The sequence below is a fragment of the Triticum aestivum genome, chromosome 6B, assembly GCF_018294505.1.
Source record: "Triticum aestivum cultivar Chinese Spring chromosome 6B, IWGSC CS RefSeq v2.1, whole genome shotgun sequence".
NCBI classification, from domain to species: domain Eukaryota; kingdom Viridiplantae; phylum Streptophyta; class Magnoliopsida; order Poales; family Poaceae; genus Triticum; species Triticum aestivum.
Window position 1 is genome coordinate 573905266 of NC_057810.1, and position 27505 is coordinate 573932770.

The following is a 27505-nucleotide window of genomic DNA, read 5'->3' on the forward strand; positions in this document are numbered from 1 at the left end:
CCACGCCCGGCCCCCTCTCCGGCGACCTCTCGGAGCCCGGCGTCCCTTTCCTCTCCGGCGAACAGTGTCTCCGGTGCCGCCTCGGGAAGCGTGCCGATCAAGATCTGGATCTGGGCTAGGTTGACCTCTCCCCGAAACCCTAATCTCCCAGATTTTTATGCGATGTTTGACTGCTTGTATCTCCGCAACCGTTGATCCGTTTTGGGCGTATGATATATCAAAATCTTCGTCTTGACATGTGCATCATTTCGTTCCATTGCATCATTTGCATTTGATGTCATCTTGATACCCAAAATGCTGTTAGAAGGAGGCTTCGTGAGTTAAATTGCAGATCCGTTAGTTCATCATGCACTTTTGTCATTTTTGCTATGTTTAATCCGTGCATGATATGCCTGTGCCCCTTTGGGATGTATTGTGAAGCATTTTGTCTTTTTTCCAGAGGTGCCACCCATGCATTTTTAGGATGTGTGTGTTGTCTTGTGCAAGCTTGCGAAGAGAGGTACCTGAGATTGCAGATTTCAGGGACTTAGTGATTTTCGCTAAGTCTGGGATATTTTAGTTCATGATGCTATATGTCCAGCTTGTTTCCTAGTGATCCGTGCCTCTTTTGAGGATGATCAGTAAGGGAGTTTTGATATTTATGTCATGCTCTATCCATCCATGTCTTACTTGGCATTTGTGGAGTGCTCTAGGTTGACTCAATCGAGCTCAACTTTTGCTTCGTTGTTAATCTGGGCAGATCGTCAACTTGTTTGCGATTTTGCCGATGCTACCGTTAGTGTTTCATGCATGCTATGCCTTCGTTCTTGCCATGTGTAGCTAGCACTTTGTGCCTTCTTGCTGGTTATATGCTTTCCTTGCCATGACTTGCACCGTAGTGAGTGCATCGAGCTCGTTTACATGCCTTCGTGAGTTAAATTTCAGCATGTCTCAGTTTTCACTAAGTCTGAAAACTGATTGTGTTCGAGCGATGTTCGTGAGCTCGGTAGAGTATTTTGTGAACCCTTTTGGCCCCAGGTCACTTTGGGTGTTTTATTAAGCTTGTTGAGTAGCTCCATGCCATGTTCTTACTTGTCATGTTCAGGTTTTCTATCATGTTGTTTTGCTGCTCCGAAGAGAGCATCGTGATCTGAAATTTCAGACTAGTGTTAATTTCACTAAGTCTGAAATCTGTTTTGCATTTGCGTTCTAGCCATGCTTGTTTGAACCTCTTATTGAATGAATTTGCCTATGGCTCAGTGCTAGTGTTTTGTCAACCATCTTGTGTACATCACTGCCATGTATTTTGTTTTCATGTTTGGTGGCTGTAGCATGTTCATTTCGTTGCATTTAGATGCCTACTTGTTGTAAATCGCAGACCGGTGTCATATCTTAAAACGCTTGCCATTTCTAAACCGTAGCTCCGATTCGTATGATCTTTATATCGTTTTCAAGCGATTTCATCCCCTCTATCCAGTGGCACACTTGGTTTCCCAAGTTGATGCCAGGTTCATGCATTTCCTGTCATATCTTGCATTTTGCATCCCGCATCGCATCCCGCATAGCATATCGTCATTTCATCATATTGCTTGGACTTGCCCGTGGTTGATTGTATCCTTGTTGCTTGTTTGTCTTGTTGGGTAGAGCCGGGAGACGAGTTCGCTACCGAGGAGCCCGTTGAGTTTGCTTGTGAGGATCCAGTCAACTCTGACAACTGTGCAGGCAAGATGATCATACCCTCAAAATCACTACTATCTTTGCTATGCTAGTTTGCTCGCTCTTTTGCTTTGCCACTGCTACGATGCCTACCTTTTGCTTGTCAGCCTCCCAATTGCCATGTTGAACCTCTAACCCACCATTGTCCTAGCAAACCATTGATTGGCTATGTTACCGCCTTGCTCAGCCCTTCTTATAGCGTTGTTAGTTGCAGGTGAAGATTGGAGCCGTTCCTCGTGGGAACATTTATTTACTTGTTGGGATATCATTATATTGCTATGTTATCTTAATGCATCTATACACTTGGTAAAGGGTGGAAGGCTCGGCCTCTCGCCTAGTGTTTTGTTCCACTCTTGCCGCCCTAGTTTCCGTCATATCGGTGTTATGTTCCCGGATTGTCCGTCCCTTACGCGGTTGGGTTATAATGGGAACCCCTTGATAGTTCGCCTTGATTAAAGCTTTTCCAGCAATGCCCAACATTGGTTTTACCATTTGCCACCTAGCCCCTTTTTCCCTTGGGTTTACGGAGCCCGAAGGTCATCTTATTTTACCCCCCCCGGGCCAGTGCTCCTCTGAGTGTTGGTCCACCTGTCAGCTACCAGTGGCTACCAGGGGCAACTCTGGGCTGGCCTACCCGTACCTAAGACAATATGAGTGTGCCCTGAGAAAGAGATATGTGCAGCTCCTATCGGGATTTGTCGGCACATTCGGGCGGTGTTGCTGGACATGTTTTGACCTATCGAAGTGTCTTGAGTTACCGAGATACCGAGTCTGATCGGAACATCTTGGGAGGAGGTCTATTCCTTCGTTGACCGTGAGAGCTTGTCATGGGCTAATTTGGGACTCCCCTGCAGGGATTGAACTTTCGAAAGCCGTGCCCGCGGTTATGGGCAGATGGGAATTTGCTAATGTCCGGTTGTAGATGACTTGAACTAAACTTAATTAAAATGATTCAATCGTGTGTGTTACCGTGATGGCCCCTTCTCGGCGGAGTCCGGGAAGTGGACACGGTGTTGGAGTTATGCTTGCGCAGGATGTTCTTTTAGCTTCTCGCTCGTGCTTCGCCTTCTCTTCTCGCTCTCTTTTGCGTATAAGTTAGCCACCACATATGCTAGTCACTTGCTGCAGCTCCACATATATTTGCCTTATCCATTCCTATGAGCTTAAATAGTTTTGATCGCGTGGGTGTGAGATTGCTGAGTCCTTGTGGCTCACAGATACTACAACTCCAGATGCAGGTCCAGGTGTTTCTGCTCCAGTTGATGACTACGAGCTCCAGTGGGAGTTCGACGAGGACTCTCAACGTTACTATGTGTCTTTTCCGGATGATCAGTAGTGGTGCCTAGTTGGGGTTATCGATTCAGGACCTTGTCGCATGTTGGGGGTCTTTTCTATTTTGGCGCCGTAGTCGGGCCATGAGTGCTTGTTTGATGGATGTTATTTATGTACTCTCATGTGACGTGGCGAGTGTAAGCCAACTATGTTATCTCCCCCTTTTATTATATATTACATGGGATGTTGTAATGATTGCCTGACTTGCGACATTGCTTTCAATGTGGTTATGCCTCTAAGTCGTGCCTCGACACGTGGGAGCTATAGCCGCATCGAGGGCGTTACATCAATAGTCACCTACTATGTGTTATGATCCGGTAAACCCGAAGTGACAATAATCGGGACCACTCCCAATAATCGGGACCACTCCCGATGATGACCCTAGTTTGAGGAGTTCATGTATTCACTAAGTGTTAATGCTTTGGTCTGGTACTCTATTAAAAGGAGGCCTTAATACCCCTTAGTTTCCAATAGGACCCCGCTGCCACGGGAGGGTAGGACAAAAGATGTCATGCAAGTTCATTTCCATAAGCACGTATGACTATATTCGGAATACATGCCTACATTACATTGATGAACTAGAGCTAGTTCTATGTCACCCTATGTTATAGCTATTGCATGAGGAATCGCATCCGACATAATTATCCATCACTGATCCAATGCCTACGAGCTTTTCACATATTGATCTTTTCTTAGTTACTTTACCGTTGCCACTGTTACAATTACTACAAAACTGCTACTGTTACTTTTGCTATCGTTACCATTACTTCCATACTACTTTGCTACTAAATACTTTGCTGCAGATATTAAGTTATCCAGGTGTGGTTGAATTGACAACTCAACTGCTAATACTTGAGAATATTCTTTGGATCCCCTTGTGTCGAATCAATAAATTTGGGTTGAATACTCTACCCTCGAAAACTGTTGTGATCCCCTATACTTGTGGGATATCAATTGCTTGAGTTAGTTCCTCTACATCATGTCATCTTGCTTAAAGCGTTACTCCATTATTTATGAACTTAATACTCTAGATGCATGCTAGATAACAGTCGATGTGTGGAGTAATAGTAGTAGATGCAGAATCGTTTCGGTCTACTTGGCACGGACATGATGCCTATATTCATGATCATTGCCTTAGATATCGTCATAACTTTGCGCTTCTCTATCAGTTGCTCGGCAGTAATTTGTTCACCCACCGTAATAATTTCTATCTTGAGAGAAGCCTCTAGTGAAACCTATGGCCCCCGGGTCTATTTTCCATCATACAAGTTTCCAATCTACAATTCTGGTTTGCTATTTAGTTTCTTTGCAATCTTTTACTTTTCGGCCAATAAACCAAAAATATCACTTTACAGTTTATCCATCTCTATTAGATCTCACTTTGCAAATAACAGTCAAGGGATTGACAACCCCTTTGTCCCGTTGGTTGCAAGTTGGTGTTTGTTTGTGCAGGTATTTGGTGGCTTGCGCGTTGTTTCCTACTAGATTGATACCTTGGTTCTCAAAACTGAGGGAAATACTTACGCTACTTTGTTGCATCACTCTTTCCTCTTCAAGGTAAAACCAACGCAAGCTCAAGAGGTAGTAAGAAGGATTTCTAGCGCCGTTGCCCGGGAGATCGATGCCAAGCCAATACATACCAAGTACCCATCATAAACTCTCACCCCTCGCTACATTATTCGCCATTCGCCTCTCGTTTCCTATCCCCTACTTCTAAAATGACTTTCGAAAAGATTTGTCTTTTCTTCACCCCTCTTCCATTCGCCTTCTTTGTTTGCTTTCTGTGTGCTCGTGTGTTGGATTGCTTGCTTTGTCACGATGACTTAAGGTAATACAAAATTGTGTGACTTTTCCAACACCAACAATAATGGTTTTATTAGTACTCCGATTGCTCCCGATGCTAATGCAGAATCTTGTGAAATTAATACTGCTTGACTGAATCTTGTTATGAAAGATCAATTTTCCGGCCTTCCCAATGTAGATGTTGCATCCCATCTTAATAATTTCATTGATTCGTATGGTATGCGAAAGAAAAAAGATGTGGATAATTATATTGTTAAGTTGAAGCTATTTTCGTTCTCGCTTAGGGATCACCCTATAACTTGGTTTTCATCTTTGCCTAAAAATAGTATTGATTCATGGAACAAGTGTAAAGATGCTTTTATCTCCAAGTATTTTCCTCCCGCTAAGATCATCTCCCTTATGAACGATATTATGAATTTTAAGAAACTTGATCATGAACATGTTGCACAATCTTGGGAGAGGATGAAATTGATGATTAGAAATTGCCCTGCTCATGGTTTGAATTTGTGGATGATTATACAAAAAAATTATGCCGGATTGAAATTTGCTTCTAGAAATCTTTTAGATTCAGCCGCGGGAGGTACTTTTATGGAAATGTCTTTAGGAGAAGCTACTAAATCCTAGATAATATTATGGTTAATTATTCTCAATGGCATACCGAAAGATCTTCCACTAATAAAAAAGTGCATGCGATTGAAGAAATAAATGTTTTGAGTGGAAAGATGGATGAGCTTATGAAATTGTTTACTAGTAAGAGTGCTCCTATTGATCCTAATGATATCCCTTTGTCTACTTTGATTGAAAACATTAATGAATCTATGGATGTAAATTTTGTTGGTAGGAACAATTTTGGTAATAACGCGTATAGAGGTAATTTTAATCCTGGGCCGTTCCCTAGTAATTCCTCTAATAGTTATGGTGATTCCTACAACAATTCTTATGGAAGTTATAATAACATGCCGTCTGAATTTGATAATAGTGTTAAAGAATTTATTAGTTTGCAAAAGAATTTCAATGCTTTTATTGAAAAATTGCTTAAGATTGATGATTTGGCAAGGAACATGGATCGAATTTCTCTTGATGTTGATTCTTTGATACTTAGATATATTACACCTAAGCATGATATCAATGAGTCTCTCAAAGACATGAGAATTTCCATTGATGAGTGCAAAGAAAAAACCACTAAGATGCGTGCTAAGAAAGATTGGTTTATAAAAGCGTGTTCTTCTAGTTTCCGTGAAAATAATGATGAAGATCTTAAAGTGATTGATGTGAATCCTATTGAATCTTTGCTTTCCAATGTAAATCTTGATAAAGATGGGACTGGAGATGAGTCAACTTTAGTTAGAAGGCATCCCAATGATTCGGAGTTTTTAGATCTTGATGCAAAAATTGATAAAAGTGGGATTGGAGAGGTCAAAACTTTAGATAGCAATGAATCCACTCTTTTGGATTTCAAGGAATTTATTTATGATAATTGCTCTTTAATAGATTGTATTTCCTTGTTACAATCCATGTTGAATTCTCCTCATGCTTATAATCAAAACAAAGCTTTTACTAAACATATCATTGATGCTATGATGCAATCTTATGAAGAAAAGCTTAATTTGGAAGTTTCTATCCCTAGAAAACTTTATGATGAGTGGGAACATACTATTAAGATTAAGATTAAAGATAAGAATGCTACGCTTTGTGTGATCTGGGTGCTAGTGTTTCCACGATTCCAAAAACATTATGTGATGTGTTAGGTTTCCGTGAATTTGATGATTGTTCCTTAAATTTGCATCTTGCGGATTCCACTATTAAGAAACCTATGGGAAGAATTAATGATGTTCTTATTGTTGCAAATATGAATTATGTGCTCATAAATTTCATTGTTCTTGATATAGATTGCAATCCTACATGTCCTATTATTCTTGTAGACCTTTCGTTAGAACAATTGGTGCAATTATTGATATGAAACAAGGAAACATTAGATTTCAATTTCCATTAAGGAAAGGCATGGAACACTTTTCAAGAAAGAAAATTAGATTACCTTACGAATCTATTATGAGAGCCACTTATGGATCACATGCCAAAGATGATAATACTTAGATCTATTCGTGTTTTATGCCTAGCTAAGGGCGTTCAACAATACCGCTTGTTGGGAGGCAACCCAATTTTATTTTTGTTTTTGCTTTTTAGGTCCTTTTTAGCTATAAATAAATCATTTAACCTCTGGTTAGATATGGTTTTGTATTTTAATTAGTGTTTGTGCCAAGTAAGACCCATGGGATTACCTACGGTGATAGTTGATTTGATATTGCTGAAAAACAACAACTTTTGCTCTCACGAAAACAATTCAAATTTTTAGCTGGAGAGTGCTTTTTAGTTGATTCTTTTTGCAGAAGATTAATAGACAAATTATCTAGATTTCCTATTTTCTAAGGATTTTTAGAGTTATAGAAGTATTCGAAATATTCATATTGCTACAGACTGTTCTATTTTTGACAGACTCTGTTCTTCGCGTGTTGTTTGCTTATTTTAATGCATCTATGGCTAGTATCGGGGGGTTTGAACCATGGAAAAGTTGGAATACAGTAGATATTACACCAATATAAATAAAGAATGAGTTCACAACAGTACCAAAAGTGGTGATTTATTTTCTTATACTAATGGAGCTTACGAGATTTTCTGTTGGAGTTTTGTGTTGTGAAGTTTTCAAGTTTTGGGTAAGGATTTGATGGACTATGGAATAAGGAGTGGAAAGAGCCTAAGCTTGGGGATGCCCAAGGAACCCCAAGGTAATATTCAAGGATGTCAAAAAGCCTAAGCTTGGGGATGACCCGGGAAGGCATCCCCTCTTTCGTCTTCGTCTATCGGTAACTTTACTTGAGGCTATACTTTTATTCACCACATGATGTGTGTTTTGCTTGGAGCATCTTGTATGATCTGAGTCTTTGCTTTTTAGTTTGCCACAATCATCCTTGCTGCATGCACCTTTTGAGAGAGACATGCATGAATCATGATTTATTAGAATGCTCTATGTGCTTCACTCATATCTTTTGAGCAAGGCAAAATTTGCTCTAGTTCTTCACTTATATCTTTTTAGAGCACGACGGTGGTTTTATTTTATAGAAATTGATGAACTCTCGTACTTCTCTTATATTATTTTGAGAGTCCTTAGAACAACATGGTGATTTGCTTTGGTTATAAAATTGGTCCTAATATGATAGGCATCCAAGAGGGATATAATAAAAACTTTCATATAAAGTGCATTGAATACTATAAGAAGTTTGATTCCTTATGATTGTTTTGAGATATGAAGATGGTGATATTAGAGTCATGCTAGTGAGTAGTTGTGAATTTGAGAAATACTTGTGTTAAAGTTTGTGTTAAATTTATTTTTCGGGGACGAGCGATGGTCTTTTCCTACCAATCTACCCCCCTAGGAGTATGCCTGTAGTACTTTGTTTCGATGACTAATAGATTTTTGCAATAAGTATGTGAGTTCTTTATGACTTGTAGCGACCAGACCTCAAACAGTCCAGTCTCTGTGTATCAGTGTCATCCCTGGATCGGTAATCTTGACACACACAGTACTTGAGGATTTATAACAGAGTTTCAATCACACACTTATTACATCGAATGTCTCAAAAGAGAAATTATTACAATAATATGGCTTAAGGCCATCTACAATCGATAACAGCGGAAGGCTTGGAAGATAAAGTGAGTCCATCAACTCCAACGGCATAGCTGAGTGAAAGATAACGACCTATGTCACCTTACTCATCGTCTGAAAATTCTGCAACATGAAATGTTGCAGCCCGAAACGGGTCAGCACATGGAATATGCTGGCAATGTAACACATAGAGTAATGAACAGAATAAATGCTATCACTACATGCATATATGGCTGGTGGAAAGCTATATGGTTACAGTTTTGCATAAAGCCAATTTTTCCCTACAACAAAGGAATAAATTTAATTTAACTATCATGGTGGTTGTTAAACATTGAGAAGGTTCCTCCAACTCAATCCCAATTAAACATCATCATTAACCCAATCAAATTAGTTTATAGCGATGAGATCAACATGATAATCCAAGAACCAGATACTCAAAACATCCATAACCGGGGACACGGCTAACCATGATTAGTTTGTACACTCTGCAGAGGTTTGCACACTTTTCCCACAAGACTCAAATACATCCATGGTCGGAGATTCGTGACACAGTCTTTATGAAACAATAACTCTTTACTCTGGGTGGATAGTTACACCTACATTCCCCTACATCTGTTAGCCCACCACTAAAAGAGGTCATGCAACATACTCAACTATGCTAGAGACCATAATAGCTTGTGGCTGCACAAGGAAGTTTCTAGCATGAATAATCTTATGACCCCTTTGAGCCTGGGTGGCGGACCGTAGGATGACCACGTGGGTACTCCAAGATATCCTAGGACAACACTGGATTCTCCACGTGCCCTGACAACCACTGGGTACTCCAGGGTGCCTCAAGCAATCCACCCAGATGTGTATTTAAGTAGCCACCTTAAGTTAACCATTAATTAGCAATACTCACAATTGGCATGGATACATTCACCCAAACCACGTCTACGTGCATAGCATAGCAATATAATCACAACGTAGAAGTAACTCCCAAAGGTTTGATAATAAAAGGACAATACGTTCTACCTCATCATCTACTTCCCAAAACCCACATGTTAATCATATCCTAACCATGCAATGTTTGAGGGTTGATCGAATGCAATAAAACTAGGTAGTAAAGAGATATGATCAAAGTGTTACTTGCCTTGCTGATGATCCGCAAAACCTAGAAACTCGTGGTAGCACGCTTCGCATTCCGGGTACTCTATCATAAACAAACAATACAAACAATAAGCACTCAACTAGAAGCACGGGTAAAACTCAAATAAGAGATCTAACTAGAAAGTTCAACTTAAGAAATCCGGTTTGCAAAAAGAATCAAATCAAACAGAGCAACAAAACTCAAACTACGAAAGAAACAAGATCCGTTTACTAATCTGGACTAAATACAAATTTTACAGGACCAAAATCTTGTTCAAGTTGGTTAAACAGATAGAGGGCTTCGAGACGAAGATCTAGGCGCTTGAATCCCCTGATTCCGATAAACGAGCGAAAAGATAAACTAAAACGAAGATCAGGGCAAAAATCACGATCGAAAATAATCGCGGAAAAACCCTGAAAAAACTGACAAACACGAATGAATGTTCGCTATCCGCGGCTAACAAATGAACACCATTCGTTAAAATGAATGTACGGAAGAACGTCTGCTGTTTAACTAAACCGGGAAAAAAACCAAACTGATCTATTCTAAAAAAATGAATCTAAGTTTTTGAAAAAAACCGAATGGTTTTTCTCAAAAAAAACGACGAACGGCGGCGGTGGCGTCGAGTACCTCAGGCAAGGTCCGGCGGCGGCGGCGGGCTCCGGCAGGGTCGAGGCGGCGGCGGGCGGCTCCGGCGGCGCGGGTGCGATGGCGGGGTGCGGCGGCTCCACGGGGCGGCGGCGTCGCGGCGGCGGCGGGGAACGGCGGCGACGGCGGCTGGTGGCTGTGGCGCGCGCAAACCGAGGCAGCGGTGGGCTAGGGTTTGGGCGGCGGTGGTGCTGGCGGGTGGCTGCGGGGTCATGGGCCTTGGCCTCTTAAAGGGCCCGCCGGGTCGGTGTCCCAGGCGGACACGACCCGGTAGGTCGGTTCCCCTTTTTTTTTTAAAATGTTCTGACGCACATAAAAACGATTAAAAGAAATACTAAACGGACTCCAAAAATCATGATATTAATTTTCCCCGTCCTCTAAGAATATAGCAGACAAGGTGAACATTTATTTGGGCCTCTAATGCAATTTTGAAAAACACTTATTTGATTTTAATATTTTCCCTTCAATTTTTCTTTATTTTGGGGAAGTCATTTTATCCCCTCTCTTTATTTTTCATATTGGAAATATTCAAAGAGAAAAATAATTAAAACCAAATGATCCTCTTTTCAAAATTTGAGAAAACTCAAATATGAAAATAACGAAATCCCCAACTCTCTCCGCGGGCCCTTGAGTTGCGTAGAATTTCTAGGATCAACCAAAATGCAATAAAATATGATATGCAATGATGATCTAACATATAGCATTCCAAATTGGAAATTTGGGATGTTACAAACCTACCCCCCTTAAGATGAATCTCGCCCTCGAGATTCGGGTTGGCTAGAAAATAGGTGTGGGTGGTCCTTCCGTAGGTCTTCCTCTCGCTCCCAGGTGGCGTCATCCTCGGTATGGTGGCTCCACTGAACTTTGCCGAATTTGATAACCTTGATGCGTGTGACTCAGCTGCCAAACTCGAGAATCTTCACTGGTTTCTCCTCGTAGGTCAAATCGCTATCCAACTGAATCGCTTCTAGTGGCACTGTATCTCTCAGAGGAATATCAGCCATCTCTGCGTGGCACTTCTTCAACTGGGAAACGTGAAACACATCGTGAACTCCTGACAATCCTTCTGGCAATTCCAACTTGTAAGCAACTTCTCCCATACGCTCCAAAACTTTGTATGGTCCCACAAAACGTGGTGCTATTTTCCCTTAACTCCAAAGCGCTTAACTCCTCGAAGTGGGGACACACGAAAATATACTCAGTCTTGACTTTGTAAACTGTCTCCTTGCGTTTAGAATCCGCATAACTCTTCTGCCTGGACTGGGCTACCTTGAGCCTATTGCGAATCAACTTAACCTTCTCTTCAGACTCCTTAATCAAATCTGGTCCAAACAACTAACGGTCTGCAACTTCATCCCATAGTAACGGTGTCCTGCACCTCCTTCCATACAAAGCTTCGAAAGGGGCCATCTTCAAACTGGCTTGATAGCTGTTGTTGTAAGAGAATTATGCATATGGAAAATTGTCGTCCCAACTAGATCCATAATCTAGCGCACAAGCTCTCAACATGTCCTCCAAAATCTGATTGACTCTCTCGGTCTATCCATCTGTCTATGGATGAAAGGCTATACTGAATTCTAGCCTGGTACCCAAAGTCTCATGCAACTCATTCCAGAACTTTGAGGTAAACTGGGTTCCTCTATCTGATACAATGGTCCTCGGAACTCCATGCAGACTTACGATCCTGGTCATGTATATCTTTGCCAACTTAGCACTGGTGTAAGTGGTCTTCACTGGGATGAAGTGAGCTACTTTCGTCAACCGATCGACTACAACCCATATCGAGTCATAGCCTGAACGAGTCCTGGGCAATCCCGTGATAAAATCCATGCCTATCTTGTCCCACTTCCATTTGGGTATCGACAATGGCTGTAGCAATCCTGCTGGCTTCTGATGCTCTGCCTTTACTCTCTGACATACATCAGATATTGCTACATACTCAGCAATATCCTTCTTCATTCCAGTCCACCAGAAACTGTCCTTCAAATCCAGATACATCTTGGTATTTCCTAGGTGAATCGAATATGGCAAATCATGGGCCTCCTGCAGAATCAACTTCCTGATCTCGGGGTCATTAGGCACATATACGCGGTCCTCAAACCATAAGGTATCGTGCTCATCCTCACAAAATCCTTTGGCCTTTCCTTTCCTCATCCTTTCCTTTATCTTGGCAATCTCTTTATCCGTCTTTTGGGCTTCTCTGATCTTATCCATCAAAGTATATTTCCAATGCTGCTACATAGACTCTCGGAACTATTTCCAGACATAGCTCATGAAGATCCTTTGCTAACTCGTTGGGTAATTCTCCGGTCATGAGTGTATTGACATGACTCTTGCGACTCAATGCATCGGCTACTATGTTAGCCTTTCCGAGATGATAGTGTAACCTCATATCATAATCCTTGATGAGCTCCAACCATCTCCTTTGCCTGAGATTCAAATCCTTTTGTGTGAAGATATACTTCAAACTCTTATGATCCATGTACACCTCACAATAGTTTCCGATGAGAAAATGTCTCCATGTCTTCAACGCTTGCACTACGGCTGCTAACTCCAAATCGTGTGTCGCATAATTTCTATCTTGAGAGAAACCTCTAGTGAAACCTATGGCCCCCGGGTCTATTTTCTATCATACAAGTTTTCGATCTACAATTCTAGTTTCCTATTTACTTTCTTTGCAATCTTTTACTTTCCATTCCATAAACCAAAAATACCAAAAATATTACTTTACCGTTTATCCATCTCTATCACATCTCACTTTGCGAATAACCGTGAAGGGATTGACAACCCCTTTGTCGCGTTGGTTGCAAGTTGGTGTTTGTTTGTGTTGGTATTCGGTGGCTTGCATGTTGTCTCCTACTGGATTGATACCTTAGTTCTGAAAACCGAGGGAAATACTTATGCTACTTTGCTGCATCACCCTTTCCTCTTCAAGGGAAAAACCAAGACAAGCTCAAGAGGTAGCAGTCCCGTTCATGCAAGATGCTCTGTAACATGAATGAGGCTCCACTCAGGCACGTGGTCGTCATAATTGATCCCTCCTTGAAGTACGGTGCCTTGAGCACTCTAGCACAAAGGGTAGAAGGGTTTTGTAAAATCCTCCAAGCTTTCTGAGCAAGCAAAGCTTGGTTGAATACCTCCGGGTCCCTAAAACCCATGTCACCCTCTCTCTTCGAAGAGCACATCTTATCCCAAGATATCCAATGTACTTTCCTTTCACCATTTGATGCACCCCACCAGAATTTCAAGGAGATCGAATTCGGATACCGGCACATCTTATTTGTGAGTCGAAAACAACTCATGGTGTAAGTAGGAGTAGACTGAAGCCCTGACTTAATAAGAATCTGTCTTGCTGCCTTAGATAACCCTTGTCCCTTCCAACCAGAGACTTTGCTTGTCAATCTTTCCCGTACATACTTGAATGTGCCCTCTTTCGATCTACCATCAAGTGTTGGTAAACCAAGGTACCGTTCACTCAATGCCTCAGTGTTGATACCAATAGTTTGCTTGAGCATCACCTTATCCTTGACTCTGCATCCTTTCCCAAAGAATATGGATGATTTTTGGAGGTTTACCTTCTGGCCAGAGGCCGCTTCATAGACGGCCAGAATATTCTTCAAAGTTTGCATTGTTTCCTTGGAGCCCTCCAAAAACACAATACTGTCATCGGCAAAAAGTAGGTGTGTGACATGGGGGACAATGCTCCCAAACGACACCCCATAATTGAGTTCTCACTTTGGGCATGCTTTATCAATGCTGAAAAACCTTCCACACAAAACAGGAAGAGGTATGGGAAGAGTAGGTCTCCTTGTCGAAGGCCCCTAGATGGCACAAAGCTGCGAGAGAGCCCCCCATTTAGTTTGACAGAAAAACAAGCAGGAGTGATACACCTCATGACCATCGCAATCCAGCCCTCCGCAAAACCAAGCTTTCTCAACAACTACTCAAGAAAAACCCATTCCACCCTGTCAAACGCCTTCATCATGTCAAGCTTGACTGCACATAGAGGGTTCTTCCGCTTTCTTTTCCCGATCGCGTGCACACACTCATAGGCAACGAGAACATTATCCATGATTAACCGTCCGGGGACAAATGCACTCTCTTCCTCGGATATTAGCAGTGGCAAGATCACCTTGAGTCTATTGGTGAGGACTTTAATAGCGATCTTGTACAGAACATTACTTAGGCTGATAGGTCAGAATTGTGATAATAACTCCGGCGAGCTAACCTTTGGAATCATAACTATGACAGTGTAATTGGAAGAATTTGGTGCAGCGACCCCTGCAAGAAAATCCCGAATGTAGTACACACATCGCCATGTACCATCGGCCAGTGACTTTGATAAAAAAAGTGTTGGGAAGCCGTCAGGCCTGGGCGCTTTCATCGGCCCCATTTGGAAAAGAGCAGTCGCCATTTCCAATTGTGAGATTGCAGACCTAAGTTTTTAATTCATATTAGAGATCACACTTTCAAAGTGTTTAGCAGGCAGTCAACATGAGCAGACCCTTCTGAAGTAAATAAATTATGATATTAAGAGGCAACCTTCTCCCTCATTTCATCATCAACCGTACATCTCGTACCTAAATAAAATATTCCCTAGAGGCAATAATAAAGTTGTTATTTTATATTTCCTTAGTCATGATAAAGGTTTATTATTCATGCTAGAATTGTATTGATTGAAAACCTAAATACATGTTGAATACATAAACAAACACCATGTCCCTAGTGATCCTCTACTTGACTAGCTCGTTGACCAAAGGTGGTTAAGGTTTCCTAACCATGGACATGATTTGTCATTTAATAATGGGATCACATCATTAGGAGAATGATGTGAGGCACAAGACCTACCCATTAGCTTTGCATAATGATCCTTCAGTTTTATAGCTATTGCTTTCTTCATGTCAAATACATATTCCTTCTACTATGAGATTATGCAACTCACGGATACCGGAGGAATGCCTTGTGTGCTATCAAACGTCACAACGTAACTGGGTGATTATAAAGATGCTCTACAGGTATCTACGAAGGTGTTTGTTGATTAGGATTTGTCACTCCGAGTATTAGAGAGGTATCTCTGGGCCCTCTCGGTAATACACATCGTAGGCTTGCAAGCAAACAACTAAGGAGTTAGTCATGAGGTGATGTATTCTGGGATGAGTAAAGAGACTTGCTGGTAACGAGATTGAATTAGGTATGAAGATACCGATGATCGAATCTCGGGTAAGTAACATACCGATGGACAAAGGGAATTATGTATGTTGTCATAATAGTTCAACCGATAAAGATCTTCGTAGAATATGTAGGATCCAATATGAGCATCCTGGTTCTGCTATTGGTTATTAACCGGAGAAGTGTCTCGGTCATGTCTACATCATTCTCGAAGCCGTAGGGTCCGCACGCTTAACATTCAATGACGATATAGTATTATATGAGTTATATGATTTGGTGACCGTATGTTGTTCGGAGTCCCGGATAAGATCATGGACATGAGGAGGAGTCTCTAAATGGCTGAGAGGTAAAGATTGATACATAGGATGATGGTATTCGGACACCGGAAGTGTTCCGGAGGGTACCAGGTACATATCGGGTCACCGGAAGGGGTTCCGGGCACCCCCGGCAAAAGATATGGGCCTTATGGGCCAAGAGGGGAAATGCACCAGGCACTAGTGGCTAGTGCGCCCACCATATGGGCCGGCCAAGGTGGAGAAGGAAAAGGGGAAGGAGGAAAGGAAAGAAAGGGAATAGGATTCCCCCTTCCTACCCCCTCCCCCTCTTTCCTTCCCCCTCCGACTAATATGGTAGGGGAGGGCGCCACTTGGGAGGAGCCCAAGTAGGACTCGGCCTACTTGGGGTGCCCTCCTAGCTGATCCCCCCCCCTCTCTCTCTCTCTATATATATATATATACATATATATATATATATATATAGGAAAAATTCATCCTACCACCTAGGGGTAGTTACCCCACATGTCTCATATACCACCTTATGGTAGTATATATTCTACTTTATCATTTTAAGTATGTTCATATACTATATATAAGATATTCCAAAGTGGGTTACATGAAAAAATTGCAAGTTAGCCCATGATTTTTATTATATTTATGAAATACGTATATATTTGTACGTAAAAAAGAGCATACTCAAAATACGATACATACTGTCAAAAAAATAGTATATATACTACCTAAACATTCTTATATACTACATACTACGCGTACATACTCTCCGATTTGATAGATAGTACATACAACATACAAAACTCAAGTGGTGATAACTACCACGGGTGGTAGATAAAAGTTGTCCTATATATATATATATATATATATATATATATATATATATATATATATATATAGACGGTCTATTATGCTAATATTAGCAGAATAACTATTCTGCACACCACTTTCGCACTGCACGCTAAACGCAAGTGCACTGCATCTTCTTGACGACGAGCACTGCAATATAGACTAGTGAACTTCTCGTCGGAAAAAACTGCACGCGTTATTTTTTTGGTACTGTTTTCGCTCTAATTTTTTAACCATTTATCGGAATGAGGCATGTAATATACCGTTGAAAAGCTATGGATTAGGCGCAACTTCGACATGTTGAACACTTTTCGAGATTCCACATGGTTTAAGAGCAGTTCTGAAAATGGTGCGGCAGATAACGAGTGACAGCGAGCATTTTTTCGAGATTTCTTCTAAACCGCTCGTCGGAATGAAGCAAATGATACGCCGTTGGATAGATATCATCGAGGCGCATATTTTCCATATATAAATCTTTCTCTAATTCGTTACGGTTTAAGAGCAGTTTCAAATTTACTAAATCGCGGAATTCGGTTTTTCAAAAAAATTCAAATTTTCGGTACTGTTTTCGCTCCAGTTTTTTAACCGTTTTTCGAAACGAGGCGTGTAATATATCGTTGAAAAGCTATGGGCGAGGCGCAATTTCATATGTTGCAATGTTTTTGATATTCCTTATGGTTTTAAGTTAATTTTGAAAATCGTGTGGCGGATGATGAGTGGCAGCGGCCGTTTTTCGTGAAATTTTTGCAAACTGCTGGTCGGAATGATTCAAACGATACGCTGTTGGAAAGGTATCGAAGAGGCGCAACTTCTTCATGTAGAACACTCTCCCTAATTCTTTACGGTTTAATAGGAATTTCGAATTTACCAAAATATGGACACTCTGTTTTTCGCGACACCCAAATCGACGTGGGTACTTCATCCGACTGAAAACCACACTGCATCAGATGAAAAACCGCACTGCATCAGACGGGTAAGAGAACTGCATGGTTTCCTTTTTGTGGGACGTAAATTTTTGAAGACGAGGAAGAAAACCGCACTGCTTTTAGACGGAAAAACGCACTACATCAAAGAGTCGAGCGAACTTCATGATTTTCTTGTCGGGCGTAAATTTTCTTAGGTGAGCTTTTGTGAGTTTCTGTCGTCATTTTTTATGAAAGAAAGCACTGCAAGGTGGAGTGCACTGATTTAGTCAAAAACCACTACGTCGGACGAGCAAGTGCACTTCATGATTTCTTTTGTCGGACGTAAAAATTTTCAAAAGTGTACTACAAAGTCCTTCGGAGCGGACTTTTTTAAAGACCGGAGTGCACTGCATTTTTCTTGCGGGGACGAGGCAAGTGGACTGCATTGTTTTGTTTGCACGCTACATATTACCCACAAGAATTCATCCACATCTCTTTACTCTCATTTCCTCACTGCGTTTTCTCAAACAACAAAATAAACTTCTTTTAAAGGAAAAGTGATGCTCTCTTTGTCCTTCGTTATTGAGTGCACAACAAATTATTTTCCCTACAAATGAAAAACATGGGTGTAGTGGGCTGCATCAATCGGCTGCAATAACCCCTTTTTCATGAGATTGAACCTCTCTAACATACCAATCGAACTGCACTGCACCAAACTTAAACAAAAACAAAAAAGAGTTAACTTGTGAAAGAAGCGAACTACTCCAACATACACAACAAACTGCATCATCACTGGACAAAAATATTCTTTGCATTTTTTTGAAGCTACGCCAACGAGACACAGGGAGTTCGTTATACTTTTGATGCCCTCTTTTTTGAAGCTACGCCAACAAAGTTTCGGTGTGTTTTAACAGAACGACAACCCAATCATCATAATTTTTCCTTGAAACACGAAAACAAGGACCCGTGGACAAACTGCACCTCGACAGGGCGCCCAACCACACTATAATTTTTGCAATTTTGCGTCCCAAAAAAGAACAGCACCGCCCCACGCACAGAACCGCAAAACACCGATGACGAGCTGCACGGGCACGATCTTCGCAAATGGCACACCACGAGATGAAAATGATGAACTGCAGTGCACTAGGGGGGAAGAAGATGGATCAGAGCAGGATCAAGAAGCTCCCGTCCATGCAAGCAAACTGCACGCCGCTCCCTACCAAACTGCCCGACGCCGCGCCTGGAAACTTGTACGTACAATTTTTTTCATTTTGACAGTGCACTACAAAACAAAATTTAGTGAGCTTCAACAAAAAATCAAAGGAACTGCAACAGTTGGAGGAGGGAGCTCGTTACAGGCCATTGGGGGGATAAGGAGGAGCATGCCACCACAGCCACCGTCCTCCTCATCAGCCACAGTTGTGTAGCACCTCCACTCCATCCAGTGTGCCGATGCCGCATGCCCTCCCCCGTGTCCAGCGTGTGGACCAAACACGTGCGTGGTGGAGCACCCTCATCCTCCTCTCTGGCACGCCATGGAGAGGGCGGCTTGGCGCTATCAGATTTTGGAGGTGGAGCGCTCTCATCCTCCCCCATGTCCATCGGGACAACAAAGTTGCCACCTGCACACAAGAAGTGAACCGCATCGGTGCGCCGGCACAGGGCACAAAACTTCATGTCGTACACAAACTTAAAGTTCTTACCTGTGAACTGCATGTGGTGTTGTCGATCTCTAGGGGGCGACTGCTGCTGCAAAGCGCCGGTGGACGGCGGCGGCGAAACACAGGTATGGTGAAGCTACAAATCCAGTGTCCAGGGGACACAGTCAGACCAGATCCTATAGTCACCGGAGTCCATGACCACAAACGAATCGGGATCTGATGGTTGCCGTTGGAAAGGTGGACGTCCGGCGCTTCCTTGGGTCAACTGACGAGGAGAGGAAGTAGAGGGAGCAGGGGATCTTGGGCCGGCGAGTTCAATGACAGTGGAGGTGGGGATCGACAGATCCGACCACCAAGGTTGGCAGAGGAAGCCGGGGGATCCGCACCTTCCCGTCTCCAGCATGCTGGACCTCGTCGGCCCTCCCATCTGGACACACATGCGGGAGGGCGTAGATCCATGGGGAGCAGGGCCACGCAGCTGTTGTGCTGGTGGCGGTGGAATACGGTGGCCGCGACCAAGAGCGGTGGCGCGCAGAGGAAGGCAGGGGCAATGGGGGAGATCCACATCGGGAGTCACGGGGGAGCTGCTCGATGGGGAAGCGATGAGTTGGATCCATCGACGACCAGCGAGGCGGGGGGGCGGGGGGGGGGGGCGTGCGGGGGAGAAGAATTGGTCGGGCGCTGGGGCAGCGTCGATAGTGGAGGTGGAAGGAAGGTCGGAGGAGGCGGCGGAGGAGGAAGAAGGTAGGAGGGAGGTGGTCGGGCACGAAGAGATCGTGTGAGGAGAGGGGTTGTTTTGCGGGTGGCTTGACTCGGTTCGGGTGGGCGGTGGGTGGTGTTAGCAGAATAAGGATTGGGTGTGCAGAGTACGGTCTTAAGGGGTGTTATCATAATAGGCCCACTATATATATATATATATATATATATATATATATATATATAGGCTATTCTGTTACGCGTAACAAAATATTATTCTGTTACCCTTTTTGAACTGACGGTTTCATGTGATTGTACTAATGTTTTCGAAGAAGTTGAAGTGATGCTTTCAGTTGTGTTTAACAGATCGTCTTCTTTAGCTCAAAAGCTTTTTGTAAAAAAAATTTCGGAACGGGGCGTGTAATATATCGTTGGAAAGCTCTTGACAACCATATTTCAAGTATATAGAACGCTTTTGCAAAATCATTATGGTTTAAGACAGTTTTGAAAAAACTGTTTTTTTCAAAACCGAAAACGTGAATCGTATTTTGAACTCAATTTTCAAATGGTTTGTCGGAATTGCGCAATTAAGATGGCGTTGGAAAGCTGGTGAAAATCTGCATCTTCCATATATGTATTGTTTTTTCTAATTCAATATGATTTAAAAGTAATTTGAAAAACGGTGAAATTCTGGGCGAAACGTATTTTCGCGATTTTTTGCAAATGGTTTGTCGGATACACAAATAATATGGCGTTGGAAAGCTACGGAAAATGCGCAACTTTTTTGTATTGAAATGTTTTTCTAATTCCTTATGGTTTAAAAACAAATTCGAATACGGTTAAATTTGATTTTGAATGCGATTTTTTTAAAAGTTTGTCGAAATGGGGCAAATAATATACCGTTGGATAGCTATCAAAAATGCGAAACTTAGTCATGCTGAACGTTTTCTCATATTTGCATCCGTTGAAGAGTAATTTGGATTACAGTGACACCCATCATGGTGTGTTTCCTCCAAAAAAAACAGAGTACTCGTATTGATATATTTGTGTGTTTGTACTGAGATATTTTTCACACTAGTTTTGCATGGTTTCAAAAAAAGTACTTGAACAGATGTCTATATGATTTTGTACTGAGCGTGTTTCCACATACTAGACTTTACTTTGTATTTATTTAAAAAGTTTTCAATACGGCAAGACACATCCTGTTCTTTTCCCGTCTGATAAACAAAGTACTCGTACTGACATATCTGTGTGTTTGTACTGAGCTATTTTTCACAATCCGGAATATTCAGGGGGTTGATCACTTGAACTTGTAGAAATGTAACTTTTAGATTTAGTTTAAAATGTGTTTCGACGTGTCATTATCATCGAACTTGCATGGTTTATATACTTGAATTGGCTGAATTTTCTTCTCCAAGAAATGTTTTGTGTTTTGTGATAGTAACCATTGATGCAACAATCCATACCGAATTTGATATGCCCTTTGAACTGATTATAAAATACATACTGAACTATTGGACATATGGTAACACATGAAAACAATTACATAATCATCCAGTGGTTGTACATGTTGCAAACAATTATCAAATGCTAAGCTACAGTCTGTACACTTCTTCTTTCTTGAACTCAACATTTTTTTGACAACAATGTTCTGAACTTCTCTCATTTTATGACTTGTACTGACGTACGTACTAAGCAGGATTTTCATGGGGTTTCTTTTTTTTGCTTGAATTTTTATAATTTGAATTTCGGCCATTTCTTTTATTCCGAACGGACCACCGTTTTTAACTCGTACTGAGGTACTTACTATGCCCGAACTGGGGTGGCTGTCGCGTGTCTTGGCGAGGAAGAAGACAAATCTCGGGAGCGCAGCTGGATTTGGCCGGCGGCTGGTCCGGTCGGTAGGATGCTGCGCAAGGTGGAGGGTGATAGGCGCAGAGCGACGGGGCTCAGAGTGGCTGCGCACGGCGGAGGGGCTCGGGGTGGCGGCGTGGGGCGGGGATGGCGGTGCGCGGCGGCGGAGAGAGGCCGGGATTGCGCGCGACAGCCGCCGGAGGCAGGGACGGGCCGCGGCAGCCGCCGGAGGTCGGGACGGGCCGGCGAGCTCGTCGCATGGGAGGCGCGTGGGGAGGATCCGGCACCCGTCGATGGGGAGGTGCGCGGGGAGGGGCCGGCGCCTGTCGGAGGGAAGGCGCACGGGGAGGGGCCGGCGAGCCTGTCGGCGGTGAAACATGCGGACGGCCAGCCGGCTGCAGCGCGTGTGTCGGAGGAGCTACCCGTAACGGTGCCGCGGGCTCCCTCGCTCCGGCTGCCGCCATCGCTCGCTCGCCCGCGACGGGTGCCTCCGGCGGTAGGAGGCGGGTTCGATTGGGGACGGGTCGGGGAGTTTCTCCGGTCGTCTGCGCGTCGCACCCTTATAGGGACCGAGGGTAACAGTATAATATTCTGTTACCGGTAATAAAATAGCCCAGCCCTACACACACACACACACACACACACACACACACACACACATATATATGTATATATATATATATATATATATATATATATAAGGGAGGGGGCGCCTAGCACACCTAGATAATTGCCTAGCCGTGTGCGGCACCCCCTCCACTGTTTACACCCCCGGCCATATTTTCGTACTGCTTAGGCGAAGCCCTGCGAGGATCACTTCACCATCATCATCACCACGCCGTCGTGCTGATGGAACTCATCTACTTCCTCGATGTCTTGCTGGATCAAGAAGGCGAGGGACGTCACCAAGCTGAAGTGTGCAGAACTCAGAGGTGTCGTACGTTCGGTACTTGATCGGTCGGAGCTAGAAGAAGTTCGACTACATCAACCGCGTTGTCAAACGCTTCCGCTTACGGTCTACGAGGGTACATAGACACACTCTCCTCCTCGTTGCTATGTATCTCCTTGGATAGATCATTGCGTGTGCGTAGAAGTTTTTTTATTTTCCCTGCAACATTTCCCAATAGTACCATCCTCTCGCTTCAAGGCCCGAACTGTATTTTTTCTTTTCTGGTGGGACACTCGATTCTGAAAATATGGGGTGTTCCGATCTCCTTCTTTGAGCCAGCCCACTTTGGACTGCTGCTTGTACATAATTTTCTCTCGCGCATAAACCATCATGCTTTATCCACATCTCCTCAAAACGGAATGGCCTCTCTCCCTTGTTTACCACACCAGGAGCCATCTCCATGGCACGAATGATCAAATCAATGTGATCAGTCTTCTCTGTTAAAACATGCTCCTCCATCGTATCAGGAAAGAGAGCCATGAAGCTATTATGGCATGTGACTCAGCTGGTATGGTGGCTCCATTGAAATTTGCAGAACTTGATAACCTTGCTGCATGTGACTCAGCTGGCAAACTCGAGAATCTTCACTGGTTTCTCCTCGTAGGTCAAATCGCTATCCAACTAAATCGCTTCCAATGGCACTGTATCTCTCAGAGGAATATCGGCCATCTCTGCGTGGCACTTCTTCAACGGGGAAACATGGAACACATCATGAACTCCTGACAATCCATCTGGCAATTCCAGCTTGTAAGCAACTTCTCCCATACGATCCAAAACTTTGTATGGTCCCACAAAACGTGGGGCTAACTTTCCACTACTAGGGAAAAGGCTAGCAGCAGCGCGGGTTTTAGGTGTATCAGTAGCGCGGGGACGGGCGCTACTAACAAGGCGCTACAACTAACATATAGCAGTAGCGCGTGGTCACCGACGCTACTGCTACACAAGTGTAGCAGCAGCGCGGTTACTGGGAGCACACTACTGCTAGTAGCTCTAGCGCCCTTTGCAACAACGCGCTACTGCTATCGTGGCGCTGCTGCTAACTTCTATACACTCGCTACTGTTAATTTAACAGGTTTTTTTGTTTTTTGGCATATTTGTTTTGTATTTGAACAGGCTTTATAGAAGAATCTTTAGCACATAGAAATGTCATCATGATACACATACAAATGCCTGCGAGACCGCGAATGTAATCATAGCATATACATACAAATAGTCTCATCATAATCATCATCCAACACAAAGTGGTCTCTCGTCATCATCTCGAAAATAGCGATACAAGTCCTTGATTACTTGCAAATACATCGTCATCCATCTAAACAATGGTATACGCGAGAAGAGCTATCACTTTGAGTACATGAGTTCGTATCCCTCTCTCGCATTAGCGTGAACCTAAACTAACTACTGCATGTCGCTCGGAAACTGGAAACCAGCAACACCTGGGCCTGACACTCCGACCACTCATCGTATATATACTCCTGGCGTAGCACTTCTTCGCCATCGATGATCTATGCACTTGCATCGTCACATGAGTCGATGATATGCAACATATATAGTTGAGCAACATAAAGAGACAAACTTGAAAAAAATAGAAACAACATATCATAAGCATAAATAACAAAGTTCATCGTACCCAAAATGCCCTAACTAGAGTGATCTTTGCTAGTCGAGGAGGAGGACGGTTTAAGTACATCACAAATAAAGTTTCACTGCGCATAACTCAAAGTTTTGTCATACAGAAAGTATGGACTAAACAGACACATTGTCATATATCGACAATCACTCCAGCATGCCATGCCATCCATCGAGGTCAGGGAGATAGTCCCCGAGCTTAGTGAAAGGCTTCATGTCGAGACGCTGAGAGGCTATCCATGTTCGGACGTCTTCCCGCGATATTTGTCCTTCTCCGTAGAACATCCCTGTTTTTCCGACGACCTCTTTCATGATGATTTGGGCAAGTTCGCGCTGGATGTTATAGAACTCAGCTCGAAGTTGATGATCCTTGATATCTCCTATGTCCTTTGCCCATTGCAGAATATGGGCATCGCCAGATCTAGGTGACATGTGAAGGTTCTGGTGATCCCGTCTGTACTCCAGCATGTGGTGTAGGACATAGAATCCATCATTAAGATAATCGTTCGGTTGCTGGATGCAGCAGAAGTCAGTCTTATGGCTGAAGGCGGCCCTGCCGCCCCTTCTCTTCTTGTCCCTAACCTCTCCAACCCTTGCTTGGTAGTAAAACATAGCACTGTAGAGAACATCTTTGATGTGGGTGTAATCCTTTTTCTGAATGTTCTTCGACGAGTCCAAGTAAAGAGCATGGGAGAATCGGGGGTAGAGGATGATGAGGACGGCGCGCCCGCCGCTGCGCAAAATAAGTACACCTCAAATTAATTAGCCTCCACCGTGCAAATGAATTATTGAAATCGAAGGAAGGATAGCAGCGCGGATGACTTACACGGGATGATAAGGCACGAGAATCGCCTCCTTGTCTTTATTGGCGAGCATGAAACTGACAATGTAATCCCTTGCGTATTCATGCTGCTCTGCACAGACTCCCAAGAAGCTCTCGTGCATGTAGTACGGGTCAGCGACACAGATATGACGTATCTGCTCAACCCCAATGATGTAGTTCATGTGCAAGGCATAAAGGCGGACACGTGAAACATGTCGAATATGTAATCGAATCGGAGGAAGAACATATCCACAGGGAAGCTGTCGACGTACGACATTTGCCATGGAACGTTAACCACGTAGAGTGGATATCCTGGATGTTTTGAGGCGATGAGGCCTTTCTCTACCCGCAGCACATCATCATGAAGTCTCCTTAGATCACCGAATCTGGCCCGTAGCGCTGTTGCGGGTAGGATTGGTTGACCGGAGATATGCCATTTATCCGCATCGGGGATATCTATATGGTCCTGAAGCCGAGGCTGCTGAGGCGGCTGGATCATAGAATCAGCTTTTTTGCCTTTCCTCGCTCTCTTACTAGACTTCTTTACTACCGGAAGGTCGTCAATAATATGTTGAGACGGTAATTCAGGCATCGACTCATGACGCTCAAACCCTGAGGAGGCGCCAGTATAGACATACTGTTTAGCGCCATTGTCATCCTCATCCTCATCCATGGCGATGTCATCAGCGACTAATGGAGGCTCCTCCTTACCCCGTCCGCTATCACCCAACCCGACACCCGACGCTAATTGGGTAGGCGGGGTGTTGATGTTCATACCTTGTTGAGGCTGCGTGCTCGTGGGTGTGCTCCTGGCCGCCTCCAGACGAAGTAGACTCTTTGGCCACAATAGGACCCACCCATTGCAACAATCACCAAGCCGCCGCGGTGTCTCCTCGTCATCCACCAGTAGTGTTGGAGGAGGCAAATTCTTGTGGCCCAGTTCGACACCGGCCATGGAAACCTTGAAGACGTTCGGGGGGATCGCCCGGCTGTGGAATAATGGTTCCTTCAGCTTCATTATCGTTGCCTTCCCCATGTCCACCTTCTGGTCGCCGATGGTGTACAATATGGTGCACGGGGTTTCGTTGGCCTGCAAAGAAAAGTCTGCGACGTGAGACATCCGAAAGGCAACGAAAACGGGAGATTATACATTTATATTGAAGGGGGCCGGTGTGACAGATACCGTGAGGGCGTCGAGCTCAGCCAAAGACGAAGCACCGCCGATCACGTCCGGTGCGGGAGTCGGTGCGGGAGCCGGTGCGGGAGCAGGTGCTCCCAAGAAGTCAACAAGGGGAAAGTCCTCTGCATTTTTTTCTGGATTTTTCCTTGTCCAAGTGATAACGCCTGTCACCAAGGAAGTAGATAAATCTGCAACCACCTGTTTTGCGGCAGCTACCGCTGTTGCGACTGTCTGAGATGATTTCTTCTCAACCGCAATCTCAACCTTCTTGTCGATGTTTTCTTCAGTTAACCTCCGTCTTTCCTTTCTCTCCTCCGTGGTCTCACGGTAGTACTTCTTCCACGTGGCGCCGTCTCCGACACCGTGCACGCGTCCATACGACGGTCGAGTATCCACCGGTTGTCGTTTCAATATGTTCAACGCCCGGTTGAATGGAGTGTCCCACTTGGGCCTCGCCAATGCCTCAGACGGCGAGTCGCTTTCGGCCGCAATCCGGTGCTGCTCTCTCTGCAAAAGGCACAAGGATCATTTACAAATATGACTAATGTGTGCAGTTGAATTGATCAGAAACTAAAATTACCAGCAGTCTCATGAACTCCATAATGACCGGTGTTGTCTCGTAAACCTTCTTCACTGGGTCCCAACGGTGTCGGGCCCTCAGGACATCACGCTCCTGCGGGACGGTGAAATCCGCCAACGGGTCTGGGATGCCCAGACTCGCGGCTTCCGCGTCCTCCTTGGCCCATTTGGACCTCTTTCCGCCGTAACCACGGTTTCCGAGGTGGTGGCTCCCAATGTTCCTCTTTTGAAGGCCCTTCATGTACTTAGACTTTTTTTTGGCAGCTTCGGCCTCGCAAGCCTCCTTGAATATTTGAAACTGCTCTTCCGTGATTGTCGGATTATCCTTTACAATCTCGGAGTAGGGTTCCCCGTCATTGATCTTTGCTTTCACTCGATTTTTCCAGGCGGCCAACGCGTCGCTAAACTTGGTCATGGCGTGTTTGTTTATCTTCTTCATTGCCGGGTCCTCATCTGGATCGTCATAATCCTTCTCATTCCGGCCCGGGAACAAGAATATCTGGTGAAACTTCTTTAGGAGGGAGCTCCTCATATTTTATATCTTCTGTAGTTTCTCATCATTGATGGTGGCAGTTGTCCGTACGATGCAGCCTATTTGATTGCCGTAGCACGCGCGCGCTTCCTCGGGCGCCTTTGGCTCAAAATTGTCGTCGTCC